The following is an 11,983-nucleotide window of genomic DNA, read 5'->3' as shown; positions in this document are numbered from 1 at the left end:
GCCAACTCCTGGAGCCTGCTCAGACTAAAGTCCATTGAGTTGGTGATGCCCTCCAACCATCTTATCCTTTTTCATCCCCTTCTTCTTCCTTCAGTCTTTTCCAGCATCAGGGTTTTTTCCAGTGAGTCAGTTCTTTCCATTAGGTGGCCAAAGTATTGGAGTTTCAGCTTTAGCATCAGTCTTTCCAATGAATATTCAGGGCTGATTTCCTTTAGGATTAACTGATTTGATCTCTTTGCAGTCCAAGGGACTCTCAAGAGTCTTCTCCAACCACAGTTCAAAAGCATCAATTCTTCAGCACTCAGCTTTCTTTATGGTCCAACTCTCACATCCATACCTGGCTACTGGAAAAACCATAGCTTTGACTAGATGGACCTTTGTTGGCAAAGTAATGTCTCTGCTTTTTAATATGCTGTCTTGGTTGGTCATAGCTTTTCTTATAAGGAGCAAGCGTCTTTCAATTTCATGGCTGCAGTCACCATCTGCAGTGACTTTGGAGCCCCCCAAAATAAAGTCTGTCACTGTTTCCATTGTTTCCCCATCTATTTGCCATGAAGTGATGGGACCGGATGCCATGATCTTCATTTTTTGAATGTTGAGTTTTAAGCCAACTTTTTCACTCTCCTCTTTCACTTTCATCAAGATGCTCTTTAGTTCTTTTCGTTTTCTGCCATAAAGGATGGTGTCATCTGCATATCTGAGGTTATTGATACTTCTCCTGGCAATCTTTATTCCAGCCTGTGCTTCATCTAGCCCAGCATTTCTCATGATGTGCTCTGCATGTAAGTTAAATTAGCAGGGTGAAAATATACAGCTTTGACATACTCGTTCCAAATTTGGAACCAGTCCATTTTTGCATGTCTGGTTCTAACTGTTGCTTCTTGACCTGCGCACAGATTTCTCAGGAGGCAGCTCAGGTGGTCTGCTATTCCCATCTCTTTAAGAATTTTCCACAGTCGTTGTATACACACAGTCAAAGGCTTTAGTATAGTCAATGAAGCAGAAGTAAATGTTTTTCTGGAACTCTCTTGCTTTTTCAAATATCCAATGGATGTTGCCAATTTGATCTCTGTTTCCCCTGCCTTTTATAAATCCAGCTTAACATGTGAAATTTCTTATTTCACATACTGCTGAAGCCTGGCCTGGAGAATTTTGAGCATTACTTTGCTAGTGTGTGAAATGAATGCAATTGTGTGGTACTTTGAACATTCTTTGGCATTGCCTTTCTTTAGGATTTAAAGGAAAACTGACATTTTCCAACCCTGTCTCCCCTGCTGAGTTTTCCAAATGTGCTAACATATTGAGCACAGCACTTTCACAGCATCTTTTTTTAGGATTTGAAATAGCTCAGCTGGAATTCCTCGCCTCCACTAGTTTTGTTCATAGTGATGCTTCTTAAGGCCCACTTAATTTCACATTCCAGGATGTCTAGCTCTAGGTGAGTGGTCACACTATTGTGGTTATCTGGGTTACTAAGATCTTTTTTGTATAGTTCTTCTGTGTATTCTTGCCACCTTTTCTTAATATCTTCTGCTTCTGTTAGGTCCATACCATTTCTGTCCTTAATTGTGCCCATCTTTGCATGAAATGTTTCCTTGATATCTCTAATTTTCTTGAAGAGATCTCTAGTCTTTCCCATTCTATTGTTTTCCTCTATTTCTTTGCATTTATCACTTAGGAAGGCTTTCTTATCTCTCCTTGCTATTCTCTGGAACTCTGTATTCAGATGGGTATATCTTTCCTTTTCTCCTTTGCCTTTCACTTCTCTTCTTTTCTCAGCTATTTGTAAGGCCTCCTCAGACAACCATTTTGCCTTTTTGCGTTTCTTCTTCTTGGAGATGGTTTTGATCACTGCCTCCTGTACAATATTACAAACCTCCATCCATAGTTCTTCATTCTGTCTATCAGATCTAATCCCTTGAGTCTATTTCTCATTTCTACTATTTAATTGTAGGGGATTTGATTTATAGGTCATACCTGAATGGTCTAGTGGATTTCCCTGCTTTCTTAAATTTAAGTCCTTATTTGGCAATAAGAAGTTCATGATCTGCTGACTCTATAGAGCTGTTCTTCAGCTGCAGCTGTAAAGAATATAATCAATCTGATTTCGGTATTGACCACCTGGTGATGTCCATGTGTAGAGTCTTCTCTTGTGTTGTTGGAAGAGGGTGTTTGTTATGACCAATGCGTTCCCTTGGCAAAACTCTGTTAGCCTTTGCCCTGCTTCATTTTGTACTCCAAGGCCAAACTGCCTGTTACTCCAGATATCTCTTGACTTCCTCCTTTTGCATTCCTGTCCCCTGTGATGTAAAGGACATCATTTTTGGTGTTAGTTCTGGAAGGTTTTGTAGGTCTTCATTGAATACTTCAGCTTCTTCGAAATTTATGGTTGGGGCATTGATTTAGATTACTCTGATATTGGACAGTTTGCCTTGAAAATGAACAGAGATCATTCTGTCGTTTTTGAGATCCAAGTACTGCATTTTGGACCCTTTTGTTTACTATGAGGGCTACTCCATTTTTTTCTAAGGGTTTTTGCCCATAGTAGTAGATATAATGGTTATCTGAATTAAATTCGCCTAGTCTAGTCCATTTTAGTTCATTGATTCCTAAAATGTCCATATTCACTCTTGCCATCTCCTATTTGACCACTTCCAATTTATGTTGATTTGTGGACCTAAGATTCCAGGTTCCTATGCAGTATTGTTCTTTACAGCATCAGACTTCACTTCCATCACCAGTCACATCCACAACTGGGTATTGCTTTTGCTTTGGCCTCGTCCTTCATTCTTTCTGGAGCTATTTCTCCAATATTCTCCAGTAGCATATTGGACACCTACCAACCTGGGGAGTTCATCTCTGAGTGTCGTATCTTTTTGCCTTTCATACTGTTCATGGGGTTCTCAAGGCAAGAATACTGAAGTGAATAAAAAGAAATTTTCCTTTCTAGGTTATCATAAAATACTGAGTTAGTTCCCTGTGCTATATAGAAGGTCCTTGTTGGACATCCATTTTATGTAAAGTAGTATGTATATGTTAATCCCAAACTTCTAATTTATCTCCCCATCCCATATCTATTTTTATTTTTATTTTTTTTAAATTTTATTTTATTTTTAAACTTTACAATATTGTATTAGTTTTGCCAAATATCGAAATGAATCTGCCACAGGTATACATGTGTTCCCCATCCTGAACCCTCCTCCCTCCTCCCTCCCCATACCATCCCTCTGGGTCATCCCAGTGCACCAGCCCCAAGCATCCAGTATCGTGCATCGAACCTGGACTGGTGACTCGTTTCATACATGATATTATACATGTTTCAATGCCATTCTCCAAAATCTTCCCACCCTCTCCCTCTCCCACAGAGTCCATAAGACTGTTCTATACATCAGTGTCTCTTTTGCTGTCTCATATACAGGGTTATTGTTACCATCTTTCTAAATTCCATATATATGTGTTCGTACACTGTATTGGTGTTTTTCTTTCTGGCTTACTTCACTCTGTATAATAAGCTCCAGTTTCATCCACCTCATTAGGACTGATTCAAATGTATTCTTTTTAATGGCTGAGTAATACTCCATTGTGTATATGTACCACAGCTTTCTTATCCATTCATCTGCTGATGGACATCTAGGTTGCTTCCTTGTCCTGGCTATTATAAACAGTGCTGCGATGAACATTGGGGTACATGTGTCTCTTTCAATTCTGGTTTCCTCAGTGTGTATGCCCAGCAGTGGGATTGCTGGATCATAAGGCAGTTCTATTTCCAGTTTTTTAAGGAATCTCCACACTGTTCTCCATAGTGGCTGTACTAGTTTGCATTCCCACCAACAGTGTAAGAGGGTTCCCTTTTCTCCACACCCTCTCCAGCATTTATTACTTGTAGACTTTTGGATCGCAGCCATTCTGACTGGTGTGAAATGGTACCTCACAGTGGTTTTGATTTGCATTTCTCTGATAATGAGTGATGTTGAGCATCTTTTCATGTGTTTGTTAGCCATCTGTATGTCTTCTTTGGAGAAATGTCTATTTAGTTCTTTGGCCCATTTTTTGATTGGGTCATTTATTTTTCTGGAGTTGAGCTGTAGGAGTTGCTTGTATATTTTTGAGATTAGTTGTTTGTCAGTTGCTTCATTTGCTATTATTTTCTCCCATTCTGAAGGCTGCCTTTTCACCTTGCTTATAGTTTCCTTTGTTGTGCAGAAGCTTTTAAGTTTAATTAGGTCCCATTTGTTTATTTTTGCTTTTATTTCCAATATTCTGGGAGGTGGGTCATAGAGGATCCTGCTGTGATGTATGTCGGAGAGTGTTTTGCCTATGTTCTCCTCTAGGAGTTTTATAGTTTCTGGTCTTAAGTTTAGATCTTTAATCCATTTTGAGTGTATTTTTGTGTATGGTGTTAGAAAGTGTTCTAGTTTCATTCTTTTACAAGTGGTTGACCAGATTTCCCAGCACCACTTGTTAAAGAGATTGTCTTTAATCCATTGTATATTCTTGCCTCCTTTGTCAAAGATTAGGTGTCCATAGATGTGTGGATTTATCTCTGGGCTTTCTATTTTGTTCCATTGATCTATATTTCTGTCTTTGTGCCAGTACCATACTGTCTTGATAACTGTGGCTCTGTAGTAGAGCCTGAAGTCAGGTAGGTTGATTCCTCCAGTTCCATACTTCTTTCTCAAGATAGCTTTGGCTATTCGAGGTTTTTTGTATTTCCATACAAATTGTGAAATTATTTGTTCTAGCTCTGTGAAGAATACTGTTGGTAGCTTGATAGGGATTGCATTGAATCTATAAATTGCTTTGAGTAGTATACTCATTTTCACTATATTGATTCTTCCAATCCATGAACATGGTATATTTCTCCATCTATTACTGTCCTCTTTGATTTCTTTCCCCAGTGTTTTATAGTTTTCTATATATAGGTCTTTAGTTTCTTTAGGTAAATATATTCCTAAGTATTTTATTCTTTCCATTGCAATGGTGAATGGAATTGTTTCCTTAATTTCTCTTTCTGTTTTCTCATTATTAGTGTATAGGAATGCAAGGGATTTCTGTGTGTTGATTTTATATCCTGCAACTTTACTATAATCATTGATTAGTTCTAGTAATTTTCTGGTGGAGTCTTTAGGGTTTTCTATGTAGAGGATCATGTCATCTCCAAATAGTGAGAGTTTTACTTCTTCTTTTCCAATTTGGATTCCTTTTATTTCTTTTTCTGCTCTGATTGCTGTGGCCAAAACTTCCAAAACTATGTTGAATAGTAATGGTGAAAGTGGGCACTCTTGTCCTGTTCCTGACTTTAGAGGGAATGCTTTCAATTTTTCACCCTTGAGGATAATGTTTGCTGTGGGTTTGTCATATATAGCTTTTATTATGTTGAGGTATGTTCCTTCTATTCCTGCTTTCTGGAGAGTTTTTATCATAAATGGATGTTGAATTTTGTCAAAGGCTTTCTCTGCATCTATTGAGATAATCATATGGTTTTTATTTTTCAATTTGTTAATGTGGTGTATTACATTGATTGATTTGCAGATATTGAAGAATCCTTGCATCCCTGGGATAAAGCCCACTTGGTCATGGTGTATGATCTTTTTAATATGTTGTTGGATTCTGATTGCTAGAATTTTGTTAAGGATTTTTGCATCTATGTTAATCAGTAATATTGGCCTGTAGTTTTCTTTTATTGTGGGATCTTTGTTAGGTTTTGGTATTAGGGTAATGGTGGCCTCATAGAATGAGTTTGGAAGTTTACCTTCCTCTGCAATTTTCTGGTAGAGTTTGAGCAGGATAGGTGTTAGCTCTTCTCTAAATTTTTGGTAGAATTCAGCTGTGAAGCCGTCTGGACCTGGGCTTTTGTTTGCTGGAAGATTTTTGATTACAGTTTCAATTTTCATGCTTGTGATGGGTCTGTTAAGATTTTCTATTTCTTCCTGGTCGAGTTTTGGAAAGTTGTACTTTTCTAAGAATTTGTCCATTTCTTCCACGTTGTCCATTTTATTGGCACATAATTGTTGATAGTAGTCTTTTATGATCCTTTGTATTTCTGTGTTGTCTTTGTGATCTCTCCATTTTCACTTTTAATTTTATTGATTTGATTTTTCTCCCTTTGTTTCTTGATGAGTCTGGCTAATGGTTTGTCAATTTTATTTATCCTTTCAAAGAACCAGCTTTTGGCTTTATTGATTTTTGCTATGGTCTTTTTTGTTTCTTTTGCATTTATTTCTGCCCTAATTTTTAAGATTTCTTTCCTTCTACTAACCCTGGGGTTCTTCATTTCTTCCTTTTCTAGTTGCTTTAGGTGTAGAGTTAGGTTATTTATTTGACTTTTTTCTTGTTTCTTGAGGTATGCCTGTATTGCTATGAACTTTCCCCTTAGGACTGCTTTTACAGTGTCCCACAGGTTTTGGGTTGTTGTGTTTTCATTTTCATTCATTTCTATGCAAATTTTGATTTCTTTTTTGATTTCTTCTGTGATTTGTTGGTTATTCAGCAGCGTGTTGGTCAGTCTCCATATGTTGGAATTTTTAATAGTTTTTCTCCTGTAATTGAGATCTAATCTTACTGCATTGTGGTCAGAAAAGATGCTTGGAATGATTTCTGTTTTTTTGAATTTACCAAGGCTAGATTTATGGCCCAGGATGTGATCTATCCTGGAGAAGGTTCCATGTGCACTTGAGAAAAAGGTGAAATTCATTGTTTTGGGATGAAATGTCCTATAGATATCAATTAGGTTTTACTGGTCTATTGTATCGTTTAAAGTTTGTGTTTCCTTGTTAATTTTCTGTTTAGTTGGTCTATCCATAGGTGTGAGTGGGGTATTAAAGTCTCCCACTATTATTGTGTTATTGTTAATTTCTCCTTTCATACTTGTTAGCATTTGTCTTACATAGTGTGGCGCTCCCGTGTTGGGTGCATATATATTTATAATTGTTATATCTTCTTCTTGGATTGCTCCTTTGATCATTATGTAGTGACCATCTTTGTCTCTTTTCACAGCCTTTGTTTTAAAGTCTATTTTATCTGATATGAGTATTGCTACTCCTGCTTTCTTTTGGTCCCTATTTGCATGGAAAATCTTTTTCCAGCCCTTAACTTGCAGTCTGTATGTGTCCCCTGTTTTGAGGTGGGTCTCTTGTAGACAACATATGTAGGGGTCTTGTTTTTGTATCCATTCAGCCAGTCTTTGTGTTTTGGTTGGGGCATTCAACCCATTTACATTTAAGGTAATTACTGATAAGTATGATCCCGTTGCCATTTACTTTATTGTTTTGGGTTCAAATTTATACACCGTTTTTGTGTTTCCTGTCTAGAGAATATCCTTTAGTATTTGTTGGAGAGCTGGTTTGGTGATGCAGAATTCTCTCAGCTTTTGCTTGTCTGAAAAGCTTTTGATTTCTCCTTCATACTTGAATGAGATCCTTGCTGGGTACAATAATCTGGGCTGTAGGTTATTTTCTTTCATCATTTTAAGTATGTTTTGCCATTCCCTCCTGGCTTGAAGAGTTTCTATTGAAAGATCAGCTGTTATCCTTATGGGAATTCCCTTGTGTGTTATTTGTTGTTTTTCCCTTGCTGCTTTTAATATTTGTTCTTTGTGTTTGATCTTTGTTAATTTGATTAATATGTGTCTTGGGGTGTTTCGCCTTGGGTTTATCCTGTTTGGGACTCTCTGGGTTTCTTGGACTTGGGTGATTATTTCCTTCCCCATTTTAGGGAAGTTTTCAACTATTATCTCCTCAAGTATTTTCTCTTGGTCTTTCTTTTTGTCTCCTTCTGGGACCCCTATGATTCAAATGTTGTAGCGTTTAATATTGTCCTGGAGGTCTCTGAGATTGTCCTCATTTCTTTTAATTAATTTTTCTTTTATCCTCTCTGATTCATTTATTTCTACCATTCTATCTTCTAATTCACTAATCCTATCTTCAGCCTCTGTTATTCTGCTATTTGTTGCCTCCAGAGTGTTTTTCATTTCATTTATTGCATTATTCATTATATATTGACTTTTTTTATTTCTTTGAGGTCCTTGTTAAACCTTTCTTGCATCTTCTCAATCCTTGTCTCCAGGCTATTTATCTGTGATTCCATTTTGAGTTCAAGATTTTGGATCAATTTCACTATCATTATTCAGAATTCTTTATCAGGTAGATTCCCTATCTCTTCCTCTTTTGTTTGGTTTGGTGGGCATTTATCCTGTTCCTTTATCTGCTGGGTATTCCTCTGTCTCTTCATCTTGTTTAAATTGCTGAGTTTGGGGTATCCTTTCTGTATTCTGGCAGTTTGTGGAGTTCTCTTTATTGTGGTGTTTCCTCGCTGTGTGTGGGTTTGTACAGGTGGCTTGTCAAGGTTTCTTGGTTAGGGAAGCTTGTGTCGGTGTTCTGGTGGGTGGAGCTGTATTTCTTCTCTCTGGAGTGCAATGAAGTGTCCAGTAATGAGTTATGAGATGTCTATGGTTTTGGGGTAACTTTGGGGAGCCTGTATCTTGGAGCTCAGGGCTGTGTTCCTTTGTTGCTGGAGAATTTGCTTGGTATGTCTTGCCCTGGAACTTGTTGGCCCTTGTGTGGTGCTTGGTTTCAGCGTGGGTATTGAGGCATTTGATGAGCTCCTGTCAATTAATGTTCTTTGGAGTCAGGAGATCCCTGGATTCAGGGTTTGGACTTAAGCCTTCTGCTTCCAGTTATCAGTCTTATTTTTACAGTAGTTTCAAAACTTCTCCTTCTATACAGCACCATTGATAAAACATCTACCTTAAAGATGAAAAGTTTCTATACCCTGGGGGTCACCCAGAGAGGTTCACAGCGTTACATGGAGAAGAGAAGAGGGAGGAAGGTGTTAGAGATGACCCGACGGAGATGAGGTGGGATTAATAGAGGAGAGAGTGGGCTAGCAGGTAATCACTTCCTTATGTGCACTCCACAACTGGACCACTCAGAGATGTTCACGGAGTTATACATAGAAGAGAAGAAGGAGGAAGGAGACAGGTGGCCAGGAGGATAAAAGGGGGGAATGAAAAGGAGGGAGACAGATCCACCCAGTAATCAGTTCCCTAAGTGTTCTCCACCGTCTGGAACACACAGAAATTCACAGAGTTGGGTGGAGTAGAGAGGGGTTAGGGAGGAGACACAGGCGACCTGGTGGAGAAAAAGGAGAGTCCAAAGGGAGAGAGAGCAGTCAAGCCAGTAATCTCACTCCCTACTAAAAAATGGGTACTGAAGATTGGGTTCTTAAAGGTACAAAATTGGTAACAAATACATAAAAGCAAAAATTAAAAATCTAGAGTAGAGTTTGGAATTTCAAAAATACGATGTTAAAGAAAAGAAGAAGGAAAAGAAAGAGAGAAAAAATGAACAAGCAAAAACAAACAAGGTCGTGAAAATTATAAAGAAAATATGGGTACAAAATTGATAACTAATACCAAAAAGCAAAAGTTAAAAATCTAGAGTAGAGTTTGGAATTTCAAAAATACAATGTTTAAAAAAAGAAGAAGAAAAAGAAAGAGAGAAAAAAAGAAACAAAGTTGCAAAAATTATAAAGAAAATACAGGTACAAAATTGATATCAAATACCAAAAAACATAAATTAAAAATCTAGAATAGAGTTTGGAATTTCAGATATACAATGTTATATAAAAGAAGAAGAGAAAGAAACAGAGAAAAAAAAAGTCACAGAAATTATAAAAAAAAAACTATAGGTACAAAATTGATAACAAATATCAAAAAGCTAAAATTAAAAATCTAGAGTAGAGCTTGGAATTTCAAAAATACAATGTTAAAGAAAAGAAGAAAAAAAAAAAAAAAACAAGGTCAAAAAAATTATAAAAAATATATATATGAAGTTTGCTTTAAAAAATAATAGGGTCTTTTTTTTTGCAAAGTAATAGGTTATAAAAGTGAAAATTAAAGGAATAATAGAGGACTTAAAATTTTATTAAAAAATTAAAAAAAAAAGAAAGAATGATCGTAAAAATAGTAAAAATATATCCAGGACTTTCTCTGGTTTTGTTGTGAGTATTGTGGGTTCAGTTCATTTTTGGCTAGTTCATTTTTGGCTAGTTCCTTGGTCCGACTTGTATTTCTCAAGATCTATAGGCCCCTTCCTATGTAGTTGGTAGTAACCACAGGGTTTTAATCTATTGCCTGTAGCTTCCACGGCGGTTCCCTCTGTTATAGCTTCTTCTGTTTGCTGGTCTCTTCAGTGTCTGGTTTCCGCCCTGACACAAAGGGGACGGTGGAGGACACTTTTTTTTTTTAAATTTTAGGTTCACTTGTTCAGTCGCGCTGTGGGGAGGGAGGGAGGGATGCTGCAAACAAATAACACTGGCGTGTGCTCGCAGTGCCTCAGCCACACTGGGTCTGACCCCGCTCACGGCGCGTGTAGCCTCCCTGCCCACACTGCTCAGGCTCTAGGTTGCTCCGCAGGGAACCATCCGTGGCTGGCCCTGGGCTGCCTGCACCTCCCAGGTCCAAGCTGCTCAGGTTCAGGCACTCAGGTAGTCCTCAGAGGCGCAGACTCGGTTGGGCCTGCGTTTTGTGCCCTTCCCAGGTCCGAGCAGCTCAGGTGATGAGGTGTTTGGTGAGCACGATTGCTGTGACTTATCGTCTCCCCTCTGCTCGGTTATCTAGGTGTACAACTGGCTCACCTTCTCAGGCAGATGTTGACCGTCCAGACCCCCAAGAAGTTTTAGTTCGCAAAGAAGCCTGCTTACAGTTTTATAGATAATGTCTCTCTGGGGCTGCGATTGCCCCCCTCCGGTTCTGGCTGCCTGTCACTGGAGGGGGATGGTCTGCAGCCGGCTATCTCTGTTCAGTCCTTCGTTCCGTGCGTGGGCCTGGCGGTGTCTTAGGTTACGGCTGGCTTTTTGCGTGGTAGATATCCCACAGTCTGGTTTGCTAGCCCAAATTATTTCACTAAGATAGCACTCAGGGTATTCAGGCCAGGTCCTTACTCTAAGCGATGCAGCCCGCAGCGCGCCTCCCTGCCCAGCCCCGGCTTGCTAATGGCGTGTGCAGGCATCTGCGCTGCTTCTCCGCTGGGGGAGTTACCGTAGGGCTCGAAATCTGCAGGTTTTAATTGTTTATTTATTTTTCCTCCCTCTTATGTTGCCCTCTGTGCTTCCAAGGCTCGGCACAGATTCGGCAGTGAGAAGGTTTCCTGGTGTTTGGAAACTTCTCTCTTTTTAAGACTCTCTTCCTTGGATGGAACTCTGTCCCTCCCTCTTTTGTCTCTTTTTTTGTCTTTTATATTTTTTCCTACCTCCTTTCGAAGACTTGGGTTGCTTTTCTGGGTGCCTGATGTCCTCTGCCAGCATTCAGAAGTTGTTTTGTGGAATTTACTTGGCGTTTAAATGTTCTTTTGATGAATTTGTGGGGGAGAAAGTGTTCTCCCGGTCCTACTCCTCCGCCATCTTAGCTTCTCCCTCCATATCTATTTTTAAAGGGACATGTCTTTGCTAATGTTCTTTGATTGTAACAAGATTATTCACATGTGTAGAAGTTACATTAAATATGTCAATCAAATCAGATGGGTTCTAAGGTTCCCTGAACTGTTACTGGATAAGTTTTTAATTTTTTGAGAATGTGTTGTCATTTTCTTCTTGACATGCTTCTAACACCGTTTTGTTTCCTAGGTTTGATTTATTTTGTTACCAGATCCTGGAAACAGAGAGAGGAAAGTCAAGGAGTTAATAATGTATTATAAGCCGTGAGTTTATTCATACACTGTCTGACTCACCCTCCAAGAATTCCTCTCAGGAGCGATTTATTGCTATTACAGTCAGTACTAAAGATAAGTTGGGATTTCAGATGCTTTGGTATCCACATATCTAAATAATAGTAATTATTTTTCTTCTAGTTTTCCCTAATGTTACTTAGTTTTAATAGCTAATGGTATTTCTATTTGATTCCGCAGTAAATATCAGTTTCACTAAATCATTAGGGTTGGGTCCTACAGTTATAAGAATATCGATTTTTATGTAAACCAGCAGAAAA

The sequence above is a fragment of the Bos taurus genome, chromosome 7 (assembly GCF_002263795.3).
Source record: "Bos taurus isolate L1 Dominette 01449 registration number 42190680 breed Hereford chromosome 7, ARS-UCD2.0, whole genome shotgun sequence".
Lineage (NCBI taxonomy): Eukaryota > Metazoa > Chordata > Mammalia > Artiodactyla > Bovidae > Bos > Bos taurus.
This window is presented reverse-complemented; position numbering follows the sequence as displayed.